Source organism: Amblyomma mixtum, chromosome 1 (assembly GCF_055824585.1).
Source record: "Amblyomma mixtum isolate Tamu chromosome 1, ASM5582458v1, whole genome shotgun sequence".
Taxonomy (NCBI): domain Eukaryota; kingdom Metazoa; phylum Arthropoda; class Arachnida; order Ixodida; family Ixodidae; genus Amblyomma; species Amblyomma mixtum.
In genome coordinates this window covers 306499839-306514722 of record NC_143012.1, presented here as the reverse complement: position 1 = coordinate 306514722, position 14884 = coordinate 306499839, and the positions used below count along the sequence as shown (strand labels likewise).

Below are 14884 nucleotides of genomic sequence, written 5' to 3'. Positions count from 1 at the left end.
CCGTCATTATCATGAATGTAACTTGCCCTTGAGTATCTTTCTGTATACTCAACATCTCGGCTCAAACCAATCTCAAAACTCTAATCGGCGGCGAACTGGACTGAAGTTATCCTGAACACGTTGCTCATTCCGTTTGGGTATTGGTTACTGGGGTTTAACGTCCCAAAGCAACTCAGGCTATGAGGGACGCCGTAGTGAAGGGCTCCGGAAATTTCGACCACCTGGGGTTCTTTAACGTGCACTGACATCGCACAGTACACAGGCCTCTAGAATTTATCCTCCATCGATATTCGACCTCCGCGGCCGGGATTGAACCCGCGTCTTACGGGTCAGCAGCCGAGCGCCGTAAACACTGAGCCACCTCGGCAGTCATTCTTTTTTACAAATGGCGGATGTTGGGAGAGACAACGTATACTCCCTGTTATCATGCCGCTTGTTTTGTCTTTTTTTCTTCTCATAATGCTAAAGAATTTGGGTACAAATAAAGTGTAAGCGAAATTGTGTGGTGTAATCAATCGGGACAGCAGCATAATTAAACGAGGGACGAAAATGTTCACGCCAATCCACGAGGCAACAAAGGCCGAAACGCACGGGGGCCATCGAGGAAAAAGATGGCACGCGATGACCGATATTCGCAGCTGACCCGGCAGTCCGAACGCATGAACAGAACGGCAGTGGCGGCCCCTACGTACCGAGCTCGAAGCAAGCTCTATGATGTGGCTACCAGAAAACGAAACGGCCATAAGCTTAAATAACTGAAGCGTCAGAGCATCAAACCTGTACAAAATCTGCTTTGTAGTCGCTGTGTTTAGAAATGCATTGTTCTGTGCGACCTTGGATTTGTACAGAAAGTATGTAGGTCGTGGTTCTGACAGCGATAAACATGAAAGATACCCAACAAGGTCGTGACAGGCTGTCGACGTATTTTCTTCACACGCTGAAAGTGGCAAGTCCAAGTAATCGCTGCAAATAATTTCAAATACATCGGAAGAAAGGTGACGTAAAAGCAAAGCCTTCTCGGGAGAACCGATGGTCTGAATTATTACTCGTGACAAAGTAGCCAACAGAAAATGCGCCATACCTTAAACAAAAAAAAGTACAACAAGAATATAGTACACAGCCATTCGGGGTCAGTATTCCACACATTGGGCCTCCTTGGGAGGGAAACCCAACGCATCAGTAATGATGACATTGAAATACCACGCATGCAGTTTCATGCAGTGCAGATCACGGCCGTCATAGCATGCACAGCCAAATAGCAGATGGGGGTACGATGGGCTCTGAACTATGGCGCATTGAGGTCGAAGGTGTCAACATCGGCGTCGCGTGGTTACGTAAATCTCAATAGCAGGCCACGCCGACAGCACGTACGTAGTGGGGGAGGAGGTTCTACGTAACGCAGATAGCGATCGCTCCACTGTCCCGGCTACGATGCACGTGGTAGTGGGAAAAAGAAGCCACGTTCCGCACCCGCGGCCACATTCTTCGCGGGAGAGGCTACGAGGGTTTCGAGCACAATGACAGGAAAAGTACGAGCGAATTGCTGTGCCCGGTCGCGTGTCTTCGACATCACTCGCAGCACACGACGGCGGCAGCGAACCGCAAGTGCCGATTGATGCAACGCCGGAAGCTCGCAATTAACTCCGCAGACGCCCTCCGGTTTGTGCAAGGTTAGTAATTAGAAGAATAGTAAAAGGAAATACAAAGGAAATGTCAAGGCACGTGGTGGACAATGGCCCATGGAGCCACAGCACACCGATTCGCGTCAAACAGTGCCCAGTCGTTATCTGCCAGACAACGGGCGCCGATTGGGTTCTGTCTGCGATGGCATGGGCGCGGTGTTCGTACACACGCACAGATAAGCACGCTTTACTTTATATTCCTATAAGCGCTCCGCGAGGGTGGGAAAGACGCCACTGTTTGACGTACGTACAGTACCATAAGTGACACCGAGTTGAGGTGAACCACGAAAACTTAATGCAACAAATATGGAAGCATGGCAGTTAAGTACTTATCAGGCCCTCCCGCGTAAGCAACCCCAGAAGAGAGGAGCTCAAATAAAAAGCAAACATATAACGAGGTTAACCTTGAGCGATGCCTGGATTTTTATTCACCCACACTAAAAACGGCAAGCTTATTCGTGAAGGTGACATCAGCGGCATTCCTGGCGACACGAGCTAAACCTCCTCACCGTTCGGGTCAGCACCGGCCGCAGGAAATCCAAGGAGAAGACACTTTTCGACGTCCGAAGGCTACACTGTATCACTCGGCCGAAACCAACCAACACCGCGATGGCACCACAGACGGAGGTTATCCGGAGGTGGCACAGATGTGCGGAACGGTGTAGACACGACGCAAGCGGTGCAAGCCGCGGGTCACCATTAGGGGGCCGGACAGGGAGGCCGCGTATCGCCAGGATACCGTGAGGAGCAGCGCACAGCACCGGCCATGGTGCGGCCGGGGACCGAATGAGGTGGGAAGAGGGGGGGCCAACTTTTTCGGCAGCCACGAAGGAGGAGAACGCGGCCGAAGGCAGCGGTGGGAGGGAGAGGGGGGAAGGCGCGTTCGGGAACTGGGTTGTCTCGTTCAGCGGGCCACGATGCTGAACGTACTACTTGGCAGCGGCGGCGGCAGTTTGGAAAATGGGTCGCCCGTCGCCGAAGGAACCGGGGAGCCGGCAGCGGTCGGGCCGTCGGCGCGGGGGCCTGGAAAGGGCGCGGACCGTACGAGGTGCCCTCCTCTCCTGGGAAGACCGTCTTGGCGGAGGGCCGACGTCACCGACAGGGGGGGTGCAAGGAGGGGAGGAGGAAGCTGTGTGGATCAGCCCCAAAAGCCTCCTCGGAAGGCAGAGCGCTGCCGAAGGGGGGTCGAGCCACAGGAGGGGGGTTATTTGCAGATGCCAAGAGGAGGAAGCGAATGCGACTGTCTCGGCCAGCAGCGCGCTGCATACTGCGAACAGTGGCGAGAGGGGGAGGGGTCAGTGAAGACAAGCGCTGCAGTTGCAGGAGGGAGTCCTGCTCAGGCCAAGAGCCACAACGTGAGGCAGAGGCATCGTAGCAAGAGGGCGCGAGAGGAGAGGGGTGGAATCTATTCTGGAAACGCGAAAGGTGCCTCTTGGCAGGGTTCTTCACCTCCCCCTTGGTGACCAGGCGTCCAGGGCATTGTGCTTGCTGTTTTACACCCCTGGTGGAAACAAAATGCCCTGCGTACCGTCTTTCCCTTCACCAAAGAAGACGGGCTTCTAGCTTCTTTACAGCAGCAGCCATCGTAATATTGTTGTTTTGGCCGTTATAGCCTGTTTGTCGCTTATTTAAGGTGGCAGACGTGAAATAGACGAGGTAGGAGAAGGGCGCGAGAAAATGGGGCGAGCCGTAGCAGCTGAACAACAGCATCCACCTTTTTATGTTTGCATGCGGCAGGTTTTCAAGCAGATTGTCCACTCCTGGCTTGTGATCGTGGCATGGAGAGAGCAATAATTTGCCTGGAGTCCCCGGCAGACACTATGCGGATCACGTCTGCAAGCACGTCATGGATGGGCTGGAAGAGGCGTTTAGGAAGATGACTACGAGCGCCGGAATGGCCGAGGGGCAAGAAATTTCCTATGTTTTTCTAAACATTCTTCTTCCTTTTGTAAACTGAACTGAAATTATTGTCCACTATGGACAATGCTGTCTTTCGGATGACGCAAAAAACAACAAAGAAAAACAGTCCTTCGTTTACATGCTACTAATCGGGTAACTTTCTGGAGAACAACGCTGCCAGCCTATTTACCTCATGAGGGGAGTCACTCACCCCTTTAACATAGCACGACTGCATTCCCCTACTTTTATCCTCTTGCGTGGGGAACCAGGTGTGCGCTCGAGCCCACACCTCGGGGACATCTCCGCATGCGCACATATCCCCTTGCGGAAGCGGATCACCCGATGTTAAAACGATCATGAATTTTTTTTTTTTTTTGGTTTGGTATGGTTTGTTTGGTTGTGGGGGTTTAACGTCCTAAAGCGACTAAGGCTATGACGGACGCTGTAGTGAAGGGCTCCGGATATTTCGACCACCTGGGGTTCTTTAACGTTCACTGCATGCTACCGCACAGTACACGGGCCTCTAGAATTCCGCCTCCATCGAAATGCGATTGCCACAGCCGGGATCGAACCCGCGTCTTTCGGGTCAGCAGCCGAGCGCCATAACCACTGAGCCACTGCGGCGGCATACATCTTTTTTTGTGTGCGTGACAAAAGGACACACTCGGATGATAATCGGTGGTGAAGAGGCCAGCGAACCTCAAAACTTTGATAGTCAACGCACATGAAACAATGTTTTAGCAGGCATAACACCACCAACAGGGTTTTTCGACATGCTAGCTTCTGTTCCTTTCCGTTTTTTTTTGCTTCCAGAAAAAAAAAAATCGGCTTCGACGTGCGCACGCGTTGGTGTATACAGTAAAAGCGCCGAACCGTCAAGCATTACCCTCATTCTCCAGAAAGTTACGTTTCCCTTTTTCATTTGGGCGTGACAGACAGCCTGTCGCGTGCGGGACGTGACACAAAAGGCCGACAGCCAGGCAGCGGCACTCGCGACCTTGGCCCGCACCTTCCCTCGTCGTTGCATACTGCAGACACGCTCACAGAAATGGGCGATGTGCTCATCGCGACCCGAAAGAAAGCTATTCGGGCCTTATTGGCACAAGGTTACGTGGGCTGCACGGCTCTTGCGACGACTGTGAAGGGCCACATGTCACTACACAAGGAAAGCTGGGCGTAAAAATAAACTGAATCGCGCGTCGGGTGTTGCGTACGCCTGAACGCACAGAAACCGGTTCCGTGCGTTAGATTCCACCGAGCAAATAAATGATTTCCTCCGGGTTTTTCTTGACCAGGGACGGATTAGTGCGCATACTGCAGCTCCGTTTCAGCCGTGGCTTCAACTGTATTCGAGTACGGTTACAGATATGAATATTTAGGGGAGGCGATGGAAAGGGAAATGATTGGGCGTAACTTTGAGATAAAGGAATGCAGAGCGGATTAGACAGCAAAGTTGGGTATGTTTGAGCTTAGATGAGGAGCAGGAAATGGATTTGCTTGGGCAGCATACGGAGTGCGCAGAATTGACAGCCGTTAGTTCATTATACAAGGTAACAGAGTGGATGAAAAAAAAAAACGTAATCAAAGGCAGCAGGATAATACTTTTTCATACCCAATTTGAATAAGATTAGTATACCTAAAAATGAAATCAGATACGAATCGAATATGCGTACGAATATTCACGACTTTACTTGCAAGCGAGAACAGAAAAGACGTATAGCCGTGGCGCTACAGTAGTGCGCTGCAACACATGGAGTTAGAGGTGTCAAAAGACGCAACACTGGTCTTGGTTTATTAGAGTTTAACGTCCCAAAGCGACTCAGGCTATGAGGGACGCCGTAGTGGAGGGCTCCGGAAATTTCGACCACCTGGGGTTCTTTAACGTGCGCTGACATCGCACAGTGCACGGGTCTCGAGAATTTCGCCTTCATCGAAATTCAGCCGCCGCGGCCGGGATCGAACCCGCGTCCTTCGGGCCAGCAGCCGAGCGCCGTAACCACTGAGCCACCGCGGTGGGGCACAACACTGGTCTGTGACCGCCACGCCATATCTAAATAGATGGCAGGGTCGTGAGCTATGAGCCATGACCTCCGGAATCGGGCATCGCGGCAGGGGCGGCTTCATGTGTGCACCCTTGGAGGGGGCAGTTAAAGGGGGAGGTCACATTTGCACCATGCACGTATGTCGTCGACTTTTCGTCATTTTCCCGTGAAATTTCTCCCTTGTGCAGCTCCCCCTCCCCCTTAAATAAATAAGAAAAGCGCGACTGAAAATTTTTCGATTCCACCTGTTCCATACTTTTTATCATTCATCTTTGGAAGCATCCGTCCTCTCACCAGCACATTGTCTCTCCAGCCAAAATTGGCACAGTTTTGTACTTCCTCCCCCTGCAAGAACTGCTGCTGATCCGATCTATTTTTGTCAAATCACCTCGGGAATGGAAATATCTACCATTTGAAGCCGCATACCTTATCGACTTCATCCAATTCAAGAAAATGATCGAAGCCATCATCTTGTCATGCCCATCATTCAGGTAAAGCCCCATACCCGGAACCTTTAAGGATACAAACAAACACAAACAAACAAATCCGCCCCTGCGTAGCGGCAGAGTTTGCAAAACCTGGCTGAACTCTGCAGTGTCGCCCAATCTTGGAGGTCATGTATATGAGCAGTATGAACGCCGCTACATGAATGAATCGCGTCGCAGCGTTAAAACCTCTTTCCTCCGAAGACCGAATACGGGAGCACTGTGAGAGCCAACGGAGTGGGTTCTGTTTCCGATACAGTCCTGGCATAAACCTAAGCTAGTGCGCTTCCACGTGCCAATTGCTCGAAAACTATTCTAAAAGTTCAAAATATATGCGACAAGTTTCTAATAATTTCGAGCATTCTCAATTTGGTTCGTTCAGAGAATCCAGTGGGACGAGAGAACAGAACTTTGTCCCGCACTGGACTCAACTCGGCTGCAGTGATAGCGATGGCGATGTGGGGAAACGAGCCATTAAAATTAAGCAAGAATGGCTTCAAAGCAAAAACACCCACTTAAGCCTCACATGAAAGTTATAGGCTGCTGAAACGCCCAGGACAGTTCTTTTGTACGTCTAAGTGTTACATGCTAAAGAGGCAGCATGTTTCGAAATATCAGGTATAGTTACGACTCTCCAGCTGTGCTGGTGACATGTGGAAGATGTATTGTTTCGAGTTCTGGGCGCCGAGTAGCGGGCACTCCAGGAACACCTGAGACAAAAGTCGTTACTAAGGAAACGCGGAGGTTGGTTACGCCAGAAACAGCCTGTTATTCTTTTCTCTCCCTCTTTCTTTTTTGAAGGGAGAGAGAAGGAGAAGGCATATAAGTGGGTCACGCGAGCCCATATTCCAGGCATCCACGATCGTTTCCTCAGGGCGACTTCCGCCTCGGAAATTGTGGCAATGTCAGGGCACAATAGTCCGCTCGGAGTCAAAAAGAAGCCAGCTTTCCTCGAGCAATGTGCATGCCTTCTTATTCTTTCGTCCAGGAAATAGGGGGCGAAAACGCGTTCGGAGGGAAGTACCACTCAAGAAAAGTTCATTCTTTGAACTGAAACTAGTGGACCTGCCAGCCAACATGCGGTCGAAAGCAATCATTTGTGGAGCGGAAATGAAGTTGCTGCTCCATCCAACGTGCCAAGTAGAGAACTCATATCGTGACCTGGTGTTTTTCTAAGACACGAAGATTATCGGTCGAATTCGTTTTCGTGTTCCCAAGTGTAATTTGGTGGCAACAAGTTTTCCTGTTGCCCAGAGTGCAGCAATAAAGAAATACGTCGTAGGAATCACATCATGTATGCTTGATTGACGCATTTTTGTGCACCAAAACAATGCAGCGAGTTATGACTCACGAAGCACGCCCAGCATACATGCATTGGAGAGGGCCGGATTGATTTAGGCCAGTTGGTGTTCTTTAGTTTTTTTTTTGTTTTTGCGACTCTGTCGATATGCATGCCGTCACGGCGGCTCGATCATCCAGCTTTTCAGTCAAGTCCTACATGCACTGTTTTCCACTGAGATATTCTGTATAAAAAGTAACCCAATCGCACGTGTTCTGTAGGCCACGCTAAGTCCTCCTCTCCACCCCCCTTCCCGTAGAGCGACGCTTTACTTTTAGTTTTTATTTTATTTAGCAACTCAATTCAGCTCTAGTAACTTACTTTCTAAGCGCAAAAAAATGCTTTGTTGGAACAAAACAGAATGAGGCCCGCAGCATTTGAGTTTGAACTTGGGCGCTATCCATGACAGTTTTTATCGCAATTATTATAGCGCAATTGTCAGCTTTAAATGCAGAAAAAGAAAAAAAAAACACGGATTTGACCCTCAAGGAGGTGTCTTTAGGGTAGCCATCAGGCGCTTGTAAATCACCCAGGGTGGAAATGTCGCCGCGTAGACGACATCCTCTCGGTTCAAGACGTCGCTATTAATATGCATCTCGCGCGGTACAAACACGGTCACGGCTCAGGGGTCGGCGGCGGCGTCTCCTGACTCAAGGTGGGATGACTCGTCACTTCGGAGACTCCGACTCGTGCGCGTAATGAGATTCAGCTCTATTCTTTTCGTCCGCGTTGGCGGTCGCCCTCGGCTCGTGACGTGCGAATCTCTACCTGCCAGCTCCACGGAGCCATCGAACTGTGACGCTTACACGAACCAGCTATAGTGAGCACTGCAGCGGAAGTAAAGAAAAATAAATAGGCGCGTGCGCACCTCGAGGGAAGCAACATTAAACATGAAGAGCCAGTGCAGAAGTACCTGCTGTTGACTCTTGTTTGTATCCCCCCCCCCTCCCATGTCCTTGGCTCAGGTCGAGTAAACAACGACGTCCTTGGGTGAAAAGTGAAAGCGGTAGTTTTCGGTGACATCATACTAATAGGTCAGCGACCCAGGAAAAGTCCCTCCCAAACTCTTACTGTTGCAAAAACGGACGTAAGAAGCTCAAAAGTGTTATGTGCACTGTGCATGATTATTAACCTCAGCTGCTTATTTAGCTGTAATGCGAAGCCGTCATAAATTACTTTTATGAAGCGTTCTTGATGACTGCATGACTTCCATTCCTCGATGATCGGCTTAACGAGTTGTAGTTTGTTATTTTCTTCGTTACCCCACGAAGCCTGCCATTTAGCTCTCACTTTACTCTGCATAAACTTCATCAAGTTTATATGAAGCATGTTTACGTGTTTTATTTTAGCGTGACGGGCATCGGCGCAAAGTGCATCAGCTCTATTAACACGATAGCGTAAAATCCAGCGTGCGTTGTGAGCGATAAATAGGGCGGTGTAGGGTGGGACAGGAAGCTACCCCCGGAGAAGCAATATCTGTCCTTGTTTATCGGCTGTATTACACTGTGTGTGACGTCTCCGGTTAAGGAGTCTGGTCGCAATTTTTGTAATGTAGTGCTGTGATTACGCTTAAGGAATGTCTTCAACATTTTCTTCAAAGGAGTACAGACACCAAATTTTTGCTTGCTTGTTTTCTTCTTTCAAATGATGGTTTAGACGTTAGTAAGCATATACCACCCCGCGGCATTTTCTTACGACCGCTAAAAATATATATAGATAGATTACTTCTTGATTCTGTTTCGGTTTCGTCAATCGAACGATGGCTGTGACGTTAGTTGGTGTCTAGATCACGTGAGGCGAGGAAGAAACGGCAATATATCTCCTACGCTTGCCGGTCCCATCAAATGGCCAAAGACAATAGCTGGAACACAGCGCCTCGAGGAAGTACGTTTCTGCCGAGGTGGCTCTACCCGCTCGCTGCTAAAACTACTGAGCGAGCGGAGCTCATCGCTTCCCGCGGTGTCGGAGCGTCCCGGTCCTTTTCCTGCAATCAAGGTTGCATTAACAGGTGAGCAGGTTACGGCACCCAGAGGCAAAAGGGACAGAATCGGGAATATTTGTAACTATATACAAGAAAAAAAAAAGTTCGCAGTGGCTTTGCTCTGCTATGCCAGGATATACGTAGCGTGGGCAGTGACGTCACGTGGCTCTGCGCCGGCGGCAGCAGCGGCGAGCGCGCGCGGCGAGGCGCGCCAGCTGTGCGCAGTGACGTCACGCGCTCATCGCGCATGCGCAGTATGGTCGACGGAGGGAGCACGCGAAACTGCGAGACTGTGGCCATTGTAGCTCACGCTACTAAGTTGGGCCACCCTTAACTTCTTGCTCCCAGCCGCCTCAGTCCCGACGCCTGATGATGACGATGGTCGGTCGCGTCCAAACGAAGGGGAATACAGGTTTTGCACAGGTTTTAGAGCTGCAGTGAATTAAAATACATATTATCGAATACATCGCAGTTATTTTTCTTGCCTCGCATGACCTGGAAACTAAGTATACACGTCACCGCCGTCGTTCGGATGATGAAATCGAAAGAGCACCAAGAGTAAATCCATTGGAATTATTAAGCGGTCGTCAGCGAATACCACGCGGTGATCCATGCATTCTATAATGACCAACGCATCATTTCAAAGAAGAAAAGCAAGGGTTTATATTTCTTTAATGTTTCTTCTACGGCTGCTGCGACTCCGTATAACATTCGGTAGTCAAACCTGATGATGATGATATCCCCAGGCTTAATGGCACATACCCACGGCGGGGAATTGGCCTCAAACCTGATAAGCACTGAAGCCACCCGATGAGCACTGAAGCCACCCTATTTTTTTCTCTCATTCGTCCTGTAACAATAGCTTCCGACTGGGAATGCTTTTTGAACCATCGGTATGAAGGCTGCATAGTCTCCATATTTTCGTGTGGTGCCTATCATATTTTAATGTGTGTTCGATCAATGCATGCTTTTTTGTGAAAGTGTGGGGAAAAAATGGGGGAGGAATGAAAAGAAAAGAGATAAGGTGAAGCAATGGAAAGTTAGAAGGGACTGCACCGTGACCAGAGAGCAACGAAATTACTTCCACAATGATCCCCGTACAAGCAGCGGGATAGAAAGAATAAAGTATTTTCTTATTGTTACATCACTCGCTATAAACTGCTAAAATCTGTGCGTAAAATAGAGAAAAGGAAAGAAAGAGAGAGGCGAGGGAAGAAAAAAAAGCAACGATCAAGCCCAGTCTCACTCGGCGCTTCGGTCTAAATTTCCCTACAACGCGCTCAGGAAGTGAAATCCAGGGTCGAAAGGCGTGGCGGAGTTCCAACGTCAAGGCTTTACATCGCCGCACAAAAGGCCGCTTGTCGCAGGATAGTGACCCTGGCCAAAAGAGCCTGCGACCCTCGGCGGCGAAGAATAAAAAGAAAAAAAAAACAAAATGGCAGTGATGTGTGTATTAGTACAGAGAAGTGCCACTGAATTGGCCACAGCCCTAAGGGACACAGCGAGAAGATGTGGGACTTCAGCGCCCCTATTACGGCACTTGTGGTGTCGCGCCTCTCATTACAAACTGTGTTGGCAGGGAAAGCCCCCACGTTGTTCGGGTCTGAATCGTGTTCTAAAGGAGGAGGTCACCGTCATATAAGGCCTTCCGCATATGGGGGTGACTATGCCGCTCCTGGGGGATATATATTTAGCACGGCCCTATACAAGCGTTCAAGCTCAGAAGTTGTCATACAGTTGAGTTCGTGTGCTTACGGATGTGGCGTAATGAAAGGCCTGTGTTTACGCAAGCCAGACGGACGATGCAGCCCCGTTCGACACGACATACGTGAAAATGACGATACACAACTCAACCTCAAGCATTGAGTATATGCGATCTGCAACAATGCACAAATTTTGTTCTCTGGGATAGGAGTTTGTTCATAAGAAAGGGTGAAAGACATCGCATTGACGTGGAGCAACAAATCGGTCTGCGGCGACCGTGTGCATGCCTCGACCTGGAATTAGCGATTTATGCCCTTCCCTCTACCCGTTTAAAGTAGCGGCACAGTTAGCCATCACGACAACCAAGTTCCATCGCATAACCGTTCAAGTTTTCATGACCTCCCACCCGGCCCCACCTACCGTTTTAAAGGTTAAAACTATAGCTAAACTCCTGATACACGTCTAATGCATGTTTTTCGTCGGCGATACCATTATCATGTACAGTGCGAAGGAAACCTTTTTATCGCTGCAAAGGCAGTGCGTTACGGACAATAGGAAATGATGAGCGTATGTCACGCTGTAATGTGCGCTGTCGTTCTTGATCGTATATTCATACTACAGTATGCGCCCTCCAGTTTTGCTTGTAAGTGTGCCTGTATATAGATAGAGCACCCTTGCAAAATACAGCATCATATCCTGCTCCGCGCTGTTCTCTACTCCTTGTCATGTGTGTATAAGGAGAAGCGTGACTACAGGCAGCGATCGTGCACACCGGCCTTATAGAAGTGCATCTTATAGAGAGCAGATCAGCAAATGATATAGGCTTGATTTGATTAAGTCAAGCTTGCACTGTTTTTTCTTCTTTTCTCAGACACACATGGTGTGGCTCCCTTGTATTTTGTGATTAGAAAAACTGCTATTTCAATTATTCCCCGACACAGTGAACTGTAGGCGAAAAAAGAATGCTTGTTATGACATGTACTGCGTGAAGGCTCGCGTACGTTTATTTTTTTTTACTTCCCTTACCCTCTTTCACTTCATAAAACATTTATGCACGGATCGAGCGTGTACGCCGTTCAGATGCTATACATGCGCTAAGCTTATATAAATCCCAGCAGGAGGCCATTTGGAAACGACGCAATAAGATTTCAGGGAGCAAACGTCAGATTTCAGATGTGTCCTTCCTAAGTACATAGCCCATTCCGTACCATCGGAAGGCTGAACGAACCTTAATGACCTCTAGTCTCGCAGCTGTTTTCAGCAGGGCGGTCCTCGTGCGACGGGCTATGATAACACAGCTGCCTCTCCCAGTTTGTCCGTGGAGACAGATTAGCCGGGTATTCACCCTACACCCAAAGACGTAGCAGCGGCAGGCCTTTGCAATTTCTATGAAACAGCTGCGCGCCTGGCACACGATGTTGTAGATTCAGCTCGTCCAGGGAACAAACAGAATGAAATTTACAGAGAAAGCCAACGTCGAATGGATGACCTATGGCATTGTTGTCGGCGGGCGCTTTCAGAGCAGCTGTTATTGGGAGTGCTGGTTCAAATTGTTGGACCTCCAAAACGGTGTACAACGCTTCACTTCCGGAAAGTCACTCACCCAAAGTTGACGAGCATCTGGAGACTGCGATGAGAACGCCGTAGGCGGGACAGGTTGCAGTTAAAATGGTAGATCACAGAAACCACAGCTGTGCAGCCTTGATCGCAATTTCATATCCGAACCTCCAAAGTGCCCCTGAAAGGAGGCACTCAAGCCAATAGCGTCGACCGATTCTCATGACGTCGTGATTACTCTCCTTAAATCTTGTAGCATGATGTTGCAGGGGGTGGAAGATAAAAGGGAGTACCACGGCTCAATCAGATTATTTCGCAGCGTCATAAAAATTCGTCGACGCCATTAGCATGAGGGCCTCCTTTGAGGGGCATCTGCTGCTTCATTATTGAGCTGTATCCGACTGTAGTAAGCTGGTCAACTAAATTCGAATAGTTAACTTAGTACCTATTGGAACTTTGAAATTTCCCTATTTGTACCTGTTGTACATATCTGTACCTATTGGAATCGGAAATTTGTAGCGAGCCGTTAGTAATAGCCAAACCACTTTTTAGGACTTCGAGAACGCAGCTACCCTAGGCGCTATGCGACAAGTGTTTGTCCTCGCGTGCTCTATTCGAAAAGCGCGCGTATTCGGTGCGCGTGCGCCCAGCGACGTCAATAAATAGAAGTCATAGTCAATCAATAGAAGTCAATAGGAGTGCGTGTCACGTGAACTTTGTGGACTGGAGCCTGAAGCAGCGAACTGGGGCGAGCACGGAGCGCGCTTTTAAGCCATAGCGCAGAGGGAAGTCGCGGTTTCGAAATCTTAAAAAGTCGGTTACGGTTTGCGGGGTTGAACGTCCCAAGCGACTCAGCGAATCCTAAGAAGTGGTGTGGCTATTTCTAATAGCCGCGGCTCCAAATTTTCAACCGCAATCAAGAGTGCAACTGTAGTAAAAAAGCTAACCATTCGAAATCAGTTCACCTGTTTTCTAATATCCAACAACACTAGTATTAAACCACCGCAGATGCCGTCTCGATAAAAAAGCTTACTTTTTAGAGCATTCCGGTTTTCCTTCATTGAAACAACCGGCATATAAGAATGCTGAGCTGCGTACCATTGTGGTCTTTTGGCTGTTTTGGTGTTTTAGTCATTTTAGAGTAGTGTACCACTCTGCAAAAAAAAAAAAAAGTAACACCCGTGGCGTTTCTAATTGCACTGGAAATCAAAGTGACAACACTTGTTCCGGTATTTAGTTGGGAACTGAGATACGGCATCTGTAACAGCGACAACAAAACACATGGGTCGCAGTATAGTGTAATCGGAAGAGGCGGGTTGGTCCGTATTGCTTTGGCTCGTAGGCGAATTTCGAAACAGTTTAATTAAGCACTCGTGTAGATTGCTGCCTCACCGCAAGCTTTACTGCTTTCAAGAAAAGTGGCGTTTAGGCCGCGCCCCGTCTTAGGGCCTCCGAAGAATGTGAAACCACTCGTTTGAGGAAGCGCAGTCCGAAGAAAACCGAGACCGGCTTGGCAACGACGGATGAGTGTGACCCAAGTCTTCCGCAGTGCGCGTCCTCTTGCCTGTAATCGCCCGCCCCTGGTGCCACCGGAGTTCACTATCACCGGGAAGCTGGCGCGATGCCTTCGCGGCTTCTGACGGGTGCGCCAATCTGCCGCAACGGGAGACGGCCCGCCGAGTGCGGATGCGACCACAGGGTGTGATGTTGACACCACCATATCAACCACGTCGGTCTCCAGAATTACTCCGGACTAGACGTCAGAGAACGAAACTTTGCGTGTCGTGCCTGTCATGTCGTTACAGAATCAGCCTTAACGCTCGAGGCAGCCAAATATGTCAGCCTTAACGTATAAGACTTAACGTATAAGACTTAACGTATAAGACTTAACGTATAAGACTTAACGTATAAGACTTAACGTATAAGACTTAACGTATAAGACTTAACGTATAAGACTTAACGTATAAGACTTAACGTATAACCATTACCGTATAACCATTACCGTATAACCATTACCGTATAAGCATTACCGTATAAGCATTACCGTATAAGCATTACCGTATAAGCATTACCGAGCAAACCTTAACGAGCAAACCTTAACGAGCAAACCTTAACGAGCAAACCTTAACGAATAAATCTTAACGAATAAACCTTAACGAATAAATCTTAACGAATAAATCTTAACGAATAAATCT

At 48.9% G+C, this 14884-nt stretch overlaps 1 protein-coding gene across 3 annotated transcripts in view; it reads right to left on the bottom strand.

Annotated features, from left to right (window-relative positions):
• Positions 1–14884, bottom strand: part of LOC149372317 (scavenger receptor class B member 1-like) — a 55448-nt gene that overhangs the window by 26356 nt on the left and 14208 nt on the right. Inside the window, exon 1 of one of the 3 annotated variants that reach the window (XM_089566782.1) lies at positions 2192–3771. The exons of the other annotated variants lie outside the window; for them this stretch is intronic. The gene's annotated coding sequence lies outside the window, so the exon portion shown is untranslated. Of the gene's footprint in view, positions 1–2191; positions 3772–14884 lie in introns of those variants that run through there. 3 annotated transcript variants of the gene reach the window in all.